The sequence below is a fragment of the Chiloscyllium plagiosum genome, chromosome 3, assembly GCF_004010195.1.
Source record: "Chiloscyllium plagiosum isolate BGI_BamShark_2017 chromosome 3, ASM401019v2, whole genome shotgun sequence".
Classification (NCBI taxonomy): domain Eukaryota; kingdom Metazoa; phylum Chordata; class Chondrichthyes; order Orectolobiformes; family Hemiscylliidae; genus Chiloscyllium; species Chiloscyllium plagiosum.
The window spans coordinates 50,822,623-50,840,886 of NC_057712.1; the positions used below are offsets into that span (position 1 = coordinate 50,822,623).

The 18,264-nt window shown below is 41.5% G+C and overlaps 1 protein-coding gene across 5 annotated transcripts in view; it reads left to right on the forward strand.

Annotated features, from left to right (window-relative positions):
- Window positions 1-3,059: 3,059 nt before the first annotated feature.
- fam135a (family with sequence similarity 135 member A) overlaps window positions 3,060-18,264 on the forward strand; it is a 310,864-nt gene continuing 295,659 nt past the window's right edge. For all 5 annotated transcript variants that reach the window (XM_043681729.1, XM_043681723.1, XM_043681738.1 and 2 more), the window contains exon 1: window positions 3,060-3,403. The gene's annotated coding sequence lies outside the window, so the exon portion shown is untranslated. The remainder of the gene's footprint in view (window positions 3,404-18,264) is intronic.

Below are 18,264 nucleotides of genomic sequence, written 5' to 3' on the forward strand. Positions count from 1 at the left end.
TGTAAAGGGTGTGCTAATTGGAGTGAGTTGTATGTAATGATTCCTGCTCCTCGAATACTGCCTGACCTGCTGTGCTTTTCCAGCATCACTCTAATCTAGACCCTGTAATGGTTTTAAACTATGTTTGCTGATAGCTCAATGTAGTGATTGTAAAGTGTATACATGGTGAGAGAGAAATGTGTGCAATGACAATACAGAGTGTGCTTACTGAGGAAGTGGTCAGTGTAGTGATTGTAAAGTATATACTTGCTTATTGAGGAATGCGTGCAGTTTAAAGTGTGGAATTGCTGAGGGAGAATTGTCGTGACAGTAAAATACACACATGCTTAGAGAGAACTGTGCGTAAGAACTATAAAGTGTGTACTTGCTGAGGAAGCACTCAGTGCATTGATTGTAAAGTGTAAAGTGTCTAGTGATTTAAAAGTGAAAACTTTCTGATAGGAGCGGTGTGTAGCGATTTTAAAATATGTACTTGCTGACGGGAAGGTTAGTGCAGCTACTTTTAAGTGTATGCGTCTGAGGGATACATGTTTGCAGCGTTAGTAAAATGTGTGCCTGCTGAGGGAGAGCAATGTGCTGTGGTTGTAAAGTGCATTCCTACTGATAGTGAGCATAGGACAGTGTTTGTAAAATGCATACTTGCTGAGATAGAACTTTATGTCTTAAATGGAAAGTGAATACATGCTGAAGGAGGGCGTTGCATAGACATTGCATTGTATATGCTAAGAGAGAACTGTGTGCAGAGAATGTCAAATGTGGACTTGATGTGGGAGAATTCTGTGCTGGGATTGTAAAGTATATACTTGCTGAGGGAGAACAGTATGTAATGATTTTAAAATATTTACTTGCTGAGTGTGAGCAGTATGTAGTGATTGTAAAGTGTATACTTGCTGAAGGTGAGTTCAGTATAATAATGCTATAATGTATACCAACTGAGGGAGAACTCAATGTAGGGACTGTAAAGTGTATACTCACTGAGGGAAACCTCAGCATAGTGACTGAAAAGAGAATACTTGCTGAGTGTGAGCAGTGTGCAGTAATTATGAAGTGTTTACTTGCTGAAAGAGAGCTCAGTCTAGTGATTGCAAACTATATACCTGCTGAGGGAGGTCTCAGTTTAGGTTTTGTAAAGAGTATATTTGCTGAGGAAAGCTCAGTGATTGTTAATTGTATACTTCCTCATGGATGACTCAGTGTAGTACAGTAATTGTAAAGAATATATTTGCTGAGGGTGGGCTCAGTGTAGTCATTGAAAAATGTGGTGCTGGAAAAACAGCTGGCCAGGCAGCATCCAAGGAGCAGGAGAATTGACATTTCGGGCATAAGCCCTTCTTCAGGAATGAGGCTGGTGTGCCAATTATCTCAGCCCGCATGGCATACCAGCCTCATTCCTGAAGAAGGACTTATGCCCGAAACGTCGATTCTCCTGCTCCTCCGATGCTGCCTGGCCTGCTGTGTTTTTCCAGCACCACATTTTTCAACTCTGGAACTCCAGCATCTGCAGTTCTCACTTTCTCTCAGTGTAGTCATTGTAAAGTTTATAATGCTGAAAGTGTGCTCATTGTGTAAACTTTAGGCTTGCTGAAGGAGAGCTGAGTATAATTATTGTAAAGTGTGTACTTGCTCAGGGAGTAAGTACACACTTATAAAGTGCATACTTGCAGAGGGAGACTTTGGTATCATAAATATGAAGTGAATATGTGTTGAACAAGGGCATGGTTTCAGATTGTAAAGTGTATACATGATGAGGGAGAACAGTGCAGTGATTGTAAAGTGTTATTTGTTGAGGAGTGCCACATATGCATTGATTGTAAAGTGTATACTAGTTGAGCAGGAGCTCTGCGTCCTGTCTGTAAAGTATATATCTGTAAGTGGATGCTGTATACAGTGATTTTAAAATGTGAAGTTGCTGAGAGAGAACAGTGTGCATGGCTTGTAAAGAGAATATATGTTGGGGGGAGCACTGTGCTGTGATTGTAGAGTGCATTCTTGCTGAGGGGGAGCTGAATGTAGTTCTGTAGAATGAAACTTGCTGAGGGGGTGAAGTGTGTGGTGACTGTCAAGTGTGGACTTGCTGTGATAGAAAAATGTGTAATAATTTTGCTGAGGAAGTGTCATCAGTGTAAAGAGTAAACTTGCTGTGGGAGAACTTTTTGTAGTGATTGTAAAGTGTCTACTTGTGGAGGAAGCTCTTAGTATAGTGATTATGATATGTATATTTGCTGAGGGAGAGTATTGATTGTAAAGTATATACTTGATGGGGTGACTTTAGTGTTGTGGTTGTAAATTAAGTACTTGCTGTGTCTTGATGGTAACGTGCTTACTTGCTGAGAGAACGTTCAGTGGGGTGATTTTAAAGTATGTCCTTGCTGAAGTAGGAGTTACATATCGTAGTTGTAAAGTGTCTACTTGTTGAGGAGAAAGTGAGGTCTGCAGATGCTGGAGATCAGAGCTGAAAATGTGTTGCTGGAACAGCGCAGCAGGTCAGGCAGCATCCAGGGAACAGGAGAATCGACGTTTCGGGCATAAGCCTTTCTTCAGGAATGCCCTTCTTTCCTCATTCCTGAAGTTGGGCTTATGCCCGAAACGTCGATTCTCCTGTTCCCTGGATGCTGCCTGACCTGCTGCGCTGTTCCAGCAACACATTTTCAGTGCTGTCTACTTGTTGAGGGACAGCTGTGTCCTGATTGTACAGTTTATATCTACTGAGAGAAAACTCTGTAGTAATTGTAAAGTGAATACTTAAAAAGCATCTGGATGGATATCTGAATAGGAAGGATTTAGAGAGATATAGTATGGGCCAAATACTGGCAAATGGCTCTGGATCAGTTTAGTGTTTCCGCGCTGAACGCTACGCTTGCTGGAGGGAAGGTGTACAATGTTGTGCAGTGCATACTTGCTATGAGAGAGCTTGGTGCACTGGTTACTTGTTGATGGAGTGCTGAGTAGTGATTGTAAAGTGTTTATTGTACTTGTTGAAGGAAGTGTACAGTTGCTCGGAAAGAACAATGTATTCAAGTTGCTGCTGCCCAGGATCATTTCCCCGCCCCCATGGCACTCGCTGCAGCGCCTGCGCACTGCAGCCCCGAGACCATGGCAATACTCCTGTAGCTGACAGAAAGCAGAAGCCGCCCGTTGTCTGCTTACCGTTCGTGTACCCTTCAGTTCAGTCACGCACTTCCTCAACTTTGCTCGCTGCCCTCTCTGGACAGAGACCTCGGATGGTCAAGCTCTGCTGCTCTTTGTTTCCTTCTCTCTCGCTTCCCGCACCGCTCCTGATGTCGAGGCCTGGCGGCGGCGGCTCTCCCCTTACTTCGGGCTCCAGTACTCAGCTCTGAAGAAGAGTGGCCGGCAGCAGCTGAAAGTGGATCCTTTACGTCTTGTTGCAGCAGCGTCGAGTCAGGTACAGGTGACGTTTTCAACTTCTTTCGAAGTGAGTAGCGGTTGTGCGGTGCATGGTTGTCGGTGGGGTTGGTGTTGGGTGTCTCAAGGCGATATGACAACACGCATCTCAGTGCCTCCCTCATGAAGTGCATCCCCACCATTACCCCATTCCTCTCCACTGTCATCATCTCCTACCCACTCCCATACTCTCCCTGTACTCTCCCTCTTCCCATCCTCACTATCATCACCCTTTCTACGACCTCCAACCCCTCCCTCCCCTCTCCCCCCTCTCCCAAATGCACAGTACCATTTGCTTGCTTTACTTTGCAGTATCATTGCTTTCATTGGCAATACGTAACACATTTATTCCCATCTGTTGTTGAGACAGTGCTGCACCTGTAATCCTTCTGATGGTGCTTCAGCAGTAGTGTTGGGTATGGAATTGCAGAACTTTTGTGTAGGGATGGAGATTCTATATCAAGGTCATGATAGTGTATGATTTTGCAATGATCTTGGTTCTGCTGTTGTCTCCTGGGGCTCAGGGTACTGTCAAAATAACTAGGTGAAATTTGTTCCCATGTTTGTGCGTGATGAAATCTGTTTATGCAGTTTAGTACTTCTGGGAGCACCTTTGCTGATTGAAGATCTGAATGAAGCAGTATAGAGAAGTATTTTTCAAGTTAATTCACACTATTTCAACTCGATTGGCATTATGTATTGTGTTTTATTTGTACTAGAGACAACTATTGAAGTTATTTTTGTATTACTTATTAGAAGCAGGATAAGGGTTTAGTCATTTGCCGCCAGTGCACTTTCTAAGCATTTGGAAGTAAGGTAAATGTGATCCAATATTAGCTGTTCCTCCTTGCCTCAGGGCACAACATGCTACTTTTCTATTGCTTATGTTGGACATCTGTGCAGAATGCAAAAATGGTATGAAACGTATTTTAAGTAGTATCTTTGCTTTCTGCAAAAAAATTTCAAAACATCAGAGAGGTCTGAGTTTGCTCCCAGAAGTTAAAATTCTGGACACAACTTATTGTTACATCCAGTTCTGGTGGTTCTGAAATAGAGTAGAATCATATAACACAGAAACAGACCCTTCGGCCAAACTGTTTCATGCCGATCAGGTTTCCTGAACTGAACTAGTTCCATTGGCCTACATTTGGCCCACATCCCTCTATACCGACTTATCCATGTACCTGTCCAAATGTCTTTTAAATGTTGTAATTGTATGCACTATTATGACTTTGGCAGCTCATTCCATATATGCATTACCCTTTGTGAAAAAGCTGCCCCTCAAGTCCCTGTCAAATCTTTTCCCCTCTCATTTCAAACCTATGCCCCCCCCCGCCCCCCCCCCACCAGTTTTGGACTCCCCTACCTTGGGAAAGAGACTTTGGCAATTCACCTTATCTACGCCCCTCATGATTTTGTAAACCTTGATAAGGTCGGCTCTCGGCTTCCTACACTCCAGAGAAGAGAGATCCCAGTTCATCCAGCCTCTCCTTAGAGCTCCAAACCTTCAGTTCTTGGTAACATCCTGATAAATCTTTTTGCACCCTTTCCAGTTTAATTAAATCCTTCCTACAGCAGGGTAGTCTGAATTGTATGCCGTACTTGAAACATGGCCTTAGCAATGTCTTGTAACATGACGTTCCCATTCCTGTACTCAGTGTTTGACCAATGATGGCTTATGTGCCAAATGCCTACATCATGACCCTGTCTACCTGTGACACCACTTTCAAGGAACTATGTATGTGCATCCCTAGGTCTCTCTGTTTGACAACGCTCCCCAGGGCCTGGCCATTAAGTTTGTTTTACCAAAATACAACACCTCGCATTTATCCCAATTAAACTCAGTGTGTCATTCCTTCGCCCACTGGTCTAATTGATCAAGACCCATTGTACTTTTCAATAAGTTTCTTCACTATTGACTATACCACCAATTTTGATATTATCTGCAAACTTACTAATCTTGCCTCCTATATTCTCATCCAATTTTTTGTATAAATATTGAATAACAGTGGGCCCTGCACCAATCCTTGTGGCACACCCCTAGTCATGGACTCCATTTTCAACAACAACCCTCTACCACCATCCTCTGTCTCCTACTATCAAGCCAATTTTGTATCCAGTTGGCTAGCTCTCCCTGGATCCCACGTGATCCAACCTTACTAACTAGTCTACCATGCAGAACTTTGTCAAATACTTTGCTAAAGTCCATGTCGACAACATCTACCATTCTGCCTTCATCTACCTTCTTGGTCACCTCTTAAAAAAAAAACTCAATCAAGTTTGTGAGACACGATTCCCCATGCAGAAAGCCATGCTGACTACCCTTAATCAGTCCTTGTCTTTCCAAATGCATGTAGATCCTGTCTCTCAGAATCCTTTCCAACGACTTATCCACCACTGATGTGAAGCTAACTGATCTACAGTTCTCTGGCTTTTCCTTCCAGCCTTTCTTAAATAATGGCACAACAATACCTTCCAGTCTTCTGGCACTTCACTAGTGATGGTCGCTAATACAAATGTTTCAGCTAGGGGCCCCACAATTTTTTCCCTAACTTCTTACAGTGTCCCAGAATACACTTGATCAGGTCCTGGGGATTTTATCTACCTTTATGCATATTAAATTATCCAGCACTTCCTGTTCTGTAACGTGGACTCTTTACAAGATATCATGGTTTATTTCCTTGAATTCCCTAGCTTCCATGTCTTTCTCCACAGTAAATACTGACATGAAATATTTATTTCAGGATCTTACCCATTTCCTGTGTTTCCACCCATAGATGGCCTCATTGATCTTTAAGGGGCCCTACTCTCTCCCTAGGTACTGTTTTGCCCTTAATATACTTGTAGAATCCCTCTGGATTCTCCTTAACCTTATCTGCCAAAGCTATTTCATGTCCCCTTTTTGCCCTCCTGATTTCTCTCTCCTAAGTGTACTTCTACACCTCCATTCTCCTCCAGGGATTCACTTCATCCCAGCTGTCTATGCCTGACATATGTCTCCTTTTTCTTGACCAGGGCTTTAGTATCTTTAATGTTTCCTACTCCTGCCAGCCTTGCCCTTCACACTAATAGGAGCATGCTGTCCTTGCACTCTCATTATCTCACTTTTGAAAGTCTCCACTTGCCAGACATCTGTCAACTGTCAAAAATGGAAATACACCTTACTTGGGGAAAATCAGCATAGATTTGTTAATTCACATTTTTTCGTTAACACATTTAAGTCTGTTCTTAAAGTATCAGGGTAGGTGAGGGTAATGCATGAAATTAAGTATACCTTTAATTTCCAAAGAAAGTTTGATGCAGTGCTGCATAACAGATTTGAGAGTAAAATTACACTTGTGGAATAAAATGGATATATGGATCAACTTGGTTTTGAAATTGATTTGGTGGCAGGACACAAATCAATAATGAAGTGTTTTGAATTGAAGAATTGTTTATAGGGAAGTTTGCCAGGAGTTGGCATTAGGTAAATTCTCTTCCCCAGAGAGCAGTGAAGACAGGATAATTGAATGTTTTTAAGGCTAAGTTCGATTCTTGATTGAGAAGGGAGTCAAGGGTGTAGGGGCTGCACAGGTAAGTAAAGGCCAGGATCAGATTGATTATGATCTTATCAAATTGCAGGGCAGGCTTGAGGGTCTGAATGGAATACTATTCTTTATTTTTGTGCTTTTTTTTGTGACAACTGTAATTCTTTCTATATTTTAGTGACACTTTGATGTGTGGAACGTAATTTTAACATTTGTGGACATGAAAGAATTTGAAAGAATTGTGAACTGAGGAAATCAATTTACCAGAACATAGAAAAAGGGCTTGGTGGAATAACAAGCATTTGAGAGATGAAATTTAATGCAGAGAAGTGTGAAGTGATTCATTTTGGTGATAAAAATTAAGAGTAGAAATCAAAGTATAAATAGTACAGTCTTAAAGGGTGTTCATAAGTATGGAGACCTGTGATTTACATGCACATCATTTGAAGCTGGTATGACAGGAAGATTGTACGTTAAAAACAAGGGTTCTCCTGGGCTTTATCGAAAGGACTGGAGAGTACAAAAGCACAAATTACAGTAAACCTGTAAATAAAACAGGCTTTAAAGGCTGAACACATTGGAGAGGGTGCAATGAAGATTCACAGGAATGAAACAATCGTGAGAATATTCAGTTCTATAAATGGAAGTGAGTCAAAAGCAGAAATTGCTGTACGAATTCAGCGGGTCTGGCAGCATCTGGGAGAGAAACCAAGAGTAAACGTTTCGAGTTGAGTGATCCTTCTGCTTCCTCTTCACAGATACTGCTAGACCTGAGTTCCTCCAGCAATTTGTTTTTGTTTCAGATTTCCAGCATCCGCAGTTCTTTTTTATACTTCAGAGAAGAGATTGGTGTTCCCCTTCAAAATTAAGAGAGTGCTGTATTAAAATTTTAAGAGGTATCCAAAATTGTATGAGGTCTGGCCAGAATAGATTGAGCGAAGCTGGTCCTGTTGGTGGAAGGCTTGACTTGGAAGATACTGACCAAAGATGATTTACTTAAAAAGCAATGACAACCTGAAGAAAAATCGTATTATGTAGTGGATAGTTAGAATCTGGAATCCACTGCTTAAGGTGTAGTAGAGGCAAATTCAATTGCAGCATTCTAAACAGAATTAAATCATTAATTGAAAAGGAATAAAAAAGCAAGATAATGGGAAAAGACATGAGGGTTGTGCTAGTTGACTTGCTCTTGCAGAGGACCAGCAGAGAGACAATGGTCTGAATAATCCACAATTCTGTCAGTAATCAGCACTGTAATCAATACATTTTTATTTACAAAATGTTGGTAAGCAGTTTATTTTTAGGTAATAAGAGCTTTAGCATAATTTCTTAGGTGAGGAACGAAATAAAATGGAAATATTTACTTTAAATACAGCTTTACACTAATTTTAATCTTATCAAAATACCATGAAGGATATTGTAGGGATTAGTTGGATGCCATTGTTAAAATCTCCAGTCATTTATTGGTCGGAGACCTTTTCGAGTAACAAAATGAAGATGACGTTCTAGTTGTAACTTGTATAAATTTATGGAGGTAATTGTATTGTTGCAAGAGTTGCCCTGTATCTCAATTAGTGCACCAAGCAATGAAGCTACATTCTTTGTGGTTTCATCTATTACATGATGGAATACAATTCTAACAAACCCTTTGTTTAAAAGGGAAAAATGTCAGGGATAGTACTGTTTGTTCAAAGTTAACATAAGAACTAGGAGCAGGAGTATGGAATTTGGTGATTGGATGTCTCAATTAGATCTCCGCTCATTCTTCTAAACCTCAGCGTATATGTCCAACCGCTCTATGCTTCTTCTTAAGATGAATTGCTTACCTCTGCAATTAATCTAGCGAATCTCGTCTGAACTGCCTCCACTACAACTACACCCCTTGGCAAGCTTGGTCTGCCATTCAGTATGATCATGGCTGATCCCATCTCAGCCTCAACTCCACTTGCCTGCCTACTACCCACAACCCTTCAACCTGTTAGGAATTAAAAATGTGTCTGCCTCCTCCTTAAATGTACTCCATGTCCTGGCATCCACTACACCCTATGCTGAATTCCACAGATCCACGGCCCTTTGAGAAGTAATTTCTCCTGATCTTACTTTTAGGAAAGCTGATCTAAAACAATGGCTACTTGTTCCAGATTGTTTTCTCTTGTGGGACATCCTGTCCACGTATACTAGTCAGTCCCCTTTTGTATCTTGTATATCTTAATTAGATCTCCCCTCATTCTTCTAAACTTCAGAGAGAGTAGGTCTAACTGCTGAAACACTCTTCATAAGATAAACTGGAATTAATCTATTGAATCTCCTCTGAACTACCTCTGTTGCAACAACTTCCCTTATCGAGGAAGGGGATCAAAACTGTACACACTTCTCCAGATGCCGGCTCACTAATATCTTGTACATCTGCAGTAATACTTTCCTAATTAATATTCTATTCTTTTGGCAATAAATGCCAAAATTCTAATTGCCTTCCAAATTAATTACTGTACCTGCACACTAATTATCTGCAATTCATGCATGAGGATATTCAGATTCCTTTGCACTGAAGTACGCTGAATTTTAGATTAGATTACTTAGTGTGGAAACGGGCCCTTCAGCCCAAGTCCACACCGACCCTCCGAAGGGCAACCCACCCAGACCCATTCCCCTACATTTACCCCTTCACCTAATACTATGGGCAATTTAGTATGGCCAATTCACCTAACCTGCACATTTTTGGACTGTGGGAGGAAACCGGAGCACCCAGAGGAAACCCACACAGACACGGGGAGAACATGCAAACTCCATACAGGCAGTTGCCCGAGGCGGGAATTGAACCTGGGTCTCTGGTGCTGTGAGGCAGCAGTGCTAACCACTGTGCCACCATGCCGCCCATTTTAAAGCAATCACCAACCCTGACGCAGCAGGGTCAGGGTTTCTCTCTCCATTAAGATAATTTGCCTTTCTGTTCTTTCAACAATAATTGTTCTTATCCATGTTAAATGTTGGCCCATTCATCTAAGCTACCATATCCATTTGTAAATTTCTGATTTCTTTATCGCAACTTATTTTTTAATGTAATATGCAAATTTGGTTATATTTCCTCTGATCCTGCATCCAAGTCATTATTTAGATTATAAATAGTTATTATCTTACTAGTCACATCTTAACAACCAGAAAGAGCATCATTAATCCCAACTGTCAGCTTTCTGTTGGTAAGCCAACAGAAATCCAAGTGAATAAATTGCCTCACCCCCATGTGGTCTTACTTTGTGCATTAACCTTTTGTGCAGCACCTGGAGGTCCTCTTGTGGTGCAGTGGCAGAGTCCCTATTCCTGGATCAGAAGGCCTGTGTTCAAGTCCTACCTTCCCCAGATGTGTGTAATAACATCACTGACACAGGTTGTTTAGGTTAAAGAAAATATTTTGTGCAGCACCTTATCAAAGTCCACACACACTACATTTGAAAGATCTCCACTATCCAATTTGCTTGTTACAACTGCAAAGCACTCTAGCAAGCTATTAATGTGACCTGTTACTCAAAACCATTCTGACTTTGGATTGCATTTTGTTTTTCCAAATGACCTGTTATTGCTTCCTTCATAGATTCTAATAATTTCCCAATGACAGATATTTAACTGGGCTATAGGTTCATTTTTTCTGCCTCCTTCCCTTTTTAAAGATCACCATAATAACATTTTCCACTGGATTCTTTCCTGTATTCAGGAAATTTTGGAATGTTATGACCAGTGGTTAGCACTGCTGCCTCACAGCGTCAGGCACCCGGGTTTGATTCCAACCTTGGGTGACTGTCTGTGTGGAGTTTGCACATTTTCTCCATGTCTGCTTGGATTTCCTCCAGGAGCTCTGGTTTCCTCCCACTCCAAAGATATGCAGGTTAGGTGAATTGGCCATGCTAAATTGCCTGTAGTATTCAGGGATATGTAGGTGATGTGTATCGTTTAGGGAAATGTAGAATAATAAGGTAAAGGAATGGGTCTTGATGGGTTACTCTTTGGAGGGTTGGTGTGGACTTGTTGGGCCAAATGGCCTGTTTCCACACTCTGGGGATTCTATATTCTGTTCTGTTCTATTCTATAATCTCTGCTGCCACTTCCTTCAAGATCCCAGAGGCCATCAAAACCCCTCATCTTCCCTGCCTTCATGGATTCATACAGCACAGAAAAAGCTCTTCACCCCATCGAGTCTGCACTGTCATAAGTACCATTAAAAGTGCACTAATCCCGTGTTCCTGCATCCTAATATTTTGCTCAGTACTTTTTGCTAGTGATGTTGATTGTTATGGATTCCATATTTATATGTTTATTTTTACACTGCGGAAATCAGGAAACTCTTGTGGGTTCAGCTGTCTAAGCTGAATGAAAAAAGTATATCTACAAGTCGAATTGATGTTGTTTGGATTTCTATCCTTTGCTCCTATTGATCGAGTGTTCAGTTTGGCAGCAGAGCACGACAGCGGTAAAATCAAATAATTCGTCAAGGGCAATTACCTATTTCAAATGACTTATTTTGGAAGTGTGAACATAAGGGAGACACTTTTCTGGGGGAAGTGAAATGTAAAGCAGCTTATTTTGTTGACATGGTTCTGATAGTCTGACTTCCATACAAATTAAATTAGAAAGTGTGCACTTCCAATACACTTTACCATTAAATTGTAATATAACTAGGACTATATTTATCATTTTTAGTAGAACATACAAGGACTTGGAAATTCTGTAAGTATTAGATTTGCTTGTGTTTAATTTATGCTGGGAGCTAGATTTTGCAGGATCGTTCCTTTTAGGATGAGCTTTGCATTGAACATTTTATCCCTGGAGAAACCTTTCAAGGTATGGGACAATTTTGAATTGAAGGATTCAAGTTGTTGACTTAGTAACCATATTTTAGCAGTTATGGCACTGAGGACCAGTAAAGACCTCTCTTTGAGATTTTTCATGGTTTCAAGTTTGCAGTTGTAGCTGTTTTTCGACTGTAATGAAGACAATTGTTAATGTAGTTTATAATTATTATCTGAAATAAATTTTAATGATTGCATTAAGCTAATGTTTCTTTGTACTAATTTAATTTTTAAAGCAAATCTCTGGGAATTGCAACATTAAAGCTTTGTGTTGTTCCAAATAACTTGAAGAATAAAGGAAAGCAATTTCATTGCATTGAACTTTCACAAGATGGGAATTTTTGTGTAAAAGGAGAACTTGTTAGTTGCAGCTTTTAATATAGATCTTTGTAATTGGAATAAGTGTGTTTCCCAGAATTCTTTATTCAAAAGGTTGAGATGCAATAGTCATAGAGTCCTAGAGATATACAGCATGGAAACAGACCCTTCGGTCCAACTTGTCCATGCCGACCAGATATCCCGACCCAAAATAGTCCCACCTGCCAGAGCCCGGCCCATATCCCTCCAAACCCTTCCTATTTATATATCCATCCAGATGCCTTTTAAATGTTACAATTGTACCAGCCTCACCACTTCCTCTGGCTGCCCATTCCACACATGCAACACGCTCTGCGTGAAAAGGTTGCCACTTAGGTCTCTTTTATATCTTTCCCTTCTCACCCTAAATCTATGCCCTCTAGTTCCGGTCTCCTCCACCCCAGGAAAAGACCTTGTCTATTTACCCTATCCATGCCCCTCATAATTTTATGAACCTCTATAAGTTAACCCCATAGCCTCTGACGCTCCAGGGAAAACAGACAGAGCCTATTCAGCCTCTCCCTATAGCTCAAATCCTCCAACTCTGGCAATATCCTTGTAAATCTTTTCTGAACCCTTTCAAGTTTCACAACATCCTTCCCATAGAAAGGATACCAGAATTGCACACAATATTCCAACAGTGGCCTAACCAATGTACTGTGCAGCCGCAACAGGATGTCCCAACTCCTGTACTCAATACACTGACCAATAAAGGAAACATGCCAAATGCCGCCTTCACTATCCTATCTACCTGTGACTCTACTTTCAAGGAGCTATGAGCCTGCTCTCCAAGGTCTCTCTTCAGCAACACTTCCTTGGACCTTACCGTTAAGTCTATAAGTCCTGCTAAAATTTGCTTTCCCAAAATGAAGGACCTTGCATTTTATCTAAATTAATGTCCATCTGCCACTCCTCAGCTCATTGGACTGTCTGATCAAGATCCCATTGTAATCTGAGGTAACCTTCATTGTCCACTACACCTCCAATTTTGGTGTCATCTGCAATCTTACTATCTATACCTCCTTTGTTCACCTCCAGATCATTTATATAAATGATAAAAAGCAGTGAATCCAGCACTAATCCTTGTGGCACTCCACTGGTCACAGGCCTCCAGTCTGAAAAATAACTTTTCACCACCACCCTTCTACCTTTTGAGCCAGTTCTATATCCAAATGGCTCGTTTTCCCTGTATTCCAAGAGACCTAACCCTGCTAATCAGTCTCCCATGGGGAACCTTGTCGAATGCCTTTACTGAAGTTTACCGCTCTGCCCTCATCAATCCTCTTCTTCAAAAAAACTCAATCAAGTTTGTGAGACGTGATTTCCTACGCGCAAAGCCATGTTGACTATCCCTAATCAGTCCTTACCTTTCCAAATACATGTACATCCTGTGCCTCAGGATTCCCTCCAACAACTTGCCCACCACCAACACCAGGCTCACCGGTCTATAGTTCCCTGGCTTGTCCTTACCACCCTTCTTAAACAGTGGCACCACGTTAGCCAATCTCCAGTCTTTCAGCACGTCACCTGTGAGTATCGATGATACAAATATCTCAACAAGAGGCCCAGCAATCATTTCTAGCTTCCCACAGAGTTGATCGTGGATGCGTTGGTGATTATTTTCCAGAGTTCGATAGATTCGGGATCAGTTCCTGCGGATTGGAGGGTGGATAATATTGTACCACTTTTTAAGAAAGGTGGGAGAGAGAAAGCAGGAAATTATAGACCAGTTAGTCTGACCTCAGTGGTGGGAAAGATGCTGGAGTCTATTATAAAGGATTAAATTATGACACATCTGGATAATAGTAACAGAATAGGTCAGAGTCAGCATGGATTTATGAAGGGGAAATCATGCTTGACTAATCTTCTGGAATTTTTTGAGAATGTAACTCTGAAGATGGACAAGGGAGATCCAGTAGATATAGTGTACCTGGACTTTCAGAAAGCTTTTGATAAAGTCCCACATAGGAGGTTAGTGAGCAAAATTAGGGCGCATGGTACTGGGGGCAAAGTACTAACTTGGATTGAAAGTTTGTTGGCTGACAGGAAACAAAGAGTAGTGATAAAGTGCTCCATTTCGGAATGGCAGGCAGTGACCAATGGGGTACCGCAGGGATCAGTGCTGGGACCGCAGCTTTTTACAATATATATTAATGATATAGAAGATGGTATGAGTAATAACATTAGCAAATTTGCTGATGATACTAAGCTGGGTGGCAGGGTGAAATGTGAGAAGGATGTTAGGAGATTACAGGGTGACCTGGACAGGTTAGGTGAGTGGTCAGATACATGGCAGATGCAGTTTAATGTGGATAAATATATGGTTATCCACTTTGGTGGCAAGAACAGGAAGGTAGATTACTACCTAAATGGAATCAATTTAGGTAAAGGGGCAGTACAAAGAGATCTGGGTGTTCTTGTACACCAGTCAATGAAGGTAAGCATGCAGGTAGAGCAGGTAGTGAAGAAGGCTAATAGCATGCTGGCCTTCATAACAAGAGGGATTGAGTATAGAAGCAAAGAGTTTCTTCTGCAGCTGTACAGGGCCGTGGTAAGACCACACCTGGAGTATTGTGTGCAGTTCTGGTCTCCAAATTTGAGGAAAGACATTCTGGCTATTGAGGGAGTGCAGCATAGGTTCACGAGGTCAATTCCTGGAATGGCGGGACTACCTTATGCTGAAAGACTGGAGCGACTGGGCTTGTATACCCTTGAGTTTAGAAGACTGAGAGAGGATCTGATTGAGACATATAAGATTATTAAAGGATTGGACACACTGGAGGCAGGAAACATATTTCTGCTGATGTGTGAGTGCCGAACCAGAGGACACAGCTTAAAAATACAGGGTAGACCATTTAGGACAGAGATGAGGAGAAACTTCTTCACCCAGAGAATGGTGGCTGTGTGGAATGCTCTTCCCCAGAGGGCAGTGAAGGCCCAGTCTCTGGATTCATTTAAGAAAGATTTGGATAGAGCTCTCAAGGATAGTGGAATCAAGGGTTATGGAGATAAGACAGGAACAGGATACTGATTAAGAATGATCAGCCATGATCATATTGAATGGTGGTGCAGGCTCGAAGGGCAGAATGGCCTACTCCTGCACCTGTTGTCTATTGTCTCTTGTACACCTGATCAGGTCCTGGGGATTTATCCACCTTTATGCGTTTCAAGACATCCAGCACTTCCTCCTCTGTAATCTTGACATTTTTCAAGATGTCACCATCTATTTCCTTACATTCTATACCTTCCATGTTCAGAGTAAACACTGATCCAAAATACTACTTTAGTATCTCCCCTATCTCCTGCGGCTCCAAACAAAGGCTGATCTTTAAGGGACTGTATTCTCTTCCTAGTTACTCTTTTCTCCTTAATGTATTTGTAAAAGCCGTTTGGATTCTCCTTAATTCTATTTGCCAAAGCTATCTCATGTCCCCTTTTTGCCCTCCTGATTTCTCTCTTAAATATACTCCTACTGCCTTTATACTCTTCTAAGGATTCACCTAATCCATCCCGCCTATACCTGACATATGCTTCCTTACTTTTCTTAACCAAATCCTCCAATTTCTTTAGTTATCTAGTAATCCCTATACCTATCTGCCTTTCCTTTCACCCTAACAGGAATATACCATCTGTGGACTCTAGTTATCTCATTTCTGAAGGCTTCCCATTTTCCAGCCGTCCCTTTACCTGTGAACATCTGCCCCTGATCAGCTTTTGAAAGTTCTTGACTAATACGATCAAAATTAGCCTTTGTCCAATTTAGAACTTCATCTTTTAGATCTGGTCTATCCTTTCATATCACTATTTTAAAACTAATAGAATTATGGTCGCTGGCCCCAAAGTGCTCGCCTACTCACACCTCAGTCACCTGCCCTGCCTTATTTTCCAAGAGTAGGTTAAGTTTTGCACCTTCTCTAGTGAGTACATCCACATACTGAATCATAAAATTTTCTTGTATATACTTAACAAATCCCTCTCCATCTAAACCCTTAACGCTATGGCAGTCCCAGTCATGTTTGGTTAAAACTCCCGATTATAACCACCTTATTATTCTTATAGATAACTGAAATCTCCTTACAAATTTGTGTCTCAATTTCCCTCTGACTATTGGGGGTGCTAAAACGCAATCACAATAAGGTGATAATCCCTTTTCTTTTTCTCAGTTCCACCCAAATAACTTCCTTGGATGTATTTCCGGGAATATCCTCCCTCAGTACAGTTGTAATGCTACCCCTTATCAAAAACATCACTCCACTTCCTCTCTTGCCTCTCTTTCTGTCCTTCCTGTAGCATTTGTATCCTGGAACATTAAGCTGCCAGTCCTGTCCATCCCTGAGCCACATTTCTGTAATTGCTATGATATCCCAGTCCCATGTTCCTAACCATGCCCCGGGTTCATCTGCCTTCCCTGTTAGGCCTTTTGCATTGAAATAAATGCAGTTTTATTTGTCAGTCCTACCTTGTTCTCTGCTGTGTCCATGCCTGCCCTGACTGTTTGTCTCACTTCTTTTCTCGACTGTACCTGTCGCAGATTGATCTCTTTCCTCACTATCTCCCTGTCCCCCCAAAACACACACTCTTACTATTTTAAATCCACCCGAGCAGCTGTAGCAAATCTCCCTCCCAGTCCCCTTCCAATTTAGGTGCAATCCATCTTTCTTGTGCAGGTCACTTCTACTGCAGAGGAGATTCCAATGATCCAAAAGTGTGAATCTTTCTCCCAAACACTAGCTCCTCAGCCATGCATTCATCTGCTCTATCATCCTATTCCTACCCTCACTAGCTCGTAGCATCAGTAGTAATCCATTTATTACTGCTCTCGAGGACCTCCTTTTTAAATTCCAGCCTAACTTTCTATATTCTCCCTTCAGAATATCATCCTTTTCCCTTCCTATGTCATTGGTTCCAATGTGTACAATGACCTCCTGCTGGGTCCTCTCACCCTTGAGAACACGCTGCATCCTCTCTGAAGAACCACGTGCAGGCAGTCCCAGGGTTGCAAATGGGTTCTATTTGAGTCAAATTGTAAGTTGAAAAGTGTGAAGCTGGAAGCGTTTGAGGAACAGGAGAGTTTATGTTTCGAGCATAACCTCTTCATCAGGAATGAGTGGGTGGACCAAGCCGGCTGAGAGATAACTGGGAGGGCAGGGGGTAGGGTTGTTGGGTGGGGGGTGTGGAAGTAGCTGGGAATGCGATAGGTAGATTGAAGGGTGATGGTGATAGGTCAGAAAGGAGGGTGGAGCGGATAGGTGGGAAGGAGCACCACACTTTTCGACCCTGATCTCCAGCGTCAGCAGTCCTCACTTTCTCCCAGTTGAGTCTACTTGTAAGTCGATTTTTACACAAGTCAAGCACCACAAAAAAAGAGATCACCTGGTTTAATGGTAATGGTGGAGTGCGGAATATTAGTGCGGCCTTTAGGTTTCATATTGTATTGGAGGACAGTTCTGCTGTTGACAGCCCACAGCACCTCATGGATGCCCAGTTGCTAGATCTGCTCAATCTGTCCTATTCTGCACAATGCAGGTCAGCGTGAAGATGGGATTTCATCTCCAGAATGATTGTGCAGTTTCATTCTTGCAGCAGATAAATTGTTGAATTCCCTCGTTCAGTGTTCATTCTGCATTCTTGCCATTTGCATTTGGTTCTCCCAATCGTGTTTGACATGGAGTACTGATTCATCAGATGGGTGGTGGTGGGGGTGGGGTAGGGGGTGGGGGAAGTTACTTGCTGGAAATGATTTATTTTCATCTGCAGCCTCTTTTCTAAAAAAAATCTGCAAGTAATTTACATTCTCCAGTATTTTTAGTTTTGTCCTGGCAATTGCAAGTTTATTTCCCTTCAATACCTTTCTTAAAGTGATTTCTGACAAACATGTCAGAATACTGCTTCCAAAGATGTGATTGTTCAAGGAGGGGTATACATTCAAATTAATTGTGCAGTACCAAGCTTACCATCAAATAATAAGTGGGTTAATTCACGTAAATAATAGAAGTATATTACAATGTGGTTCCATATACTGTGAATTTCATTATGGCATGGAGCTGTTGTGGTTTCCAAAATAGGGAAATCTTTATTTCAACCTTCATTTTGGTCATTAAATGTAAGATAAATAATTTTCTAACTTATGCAATCCA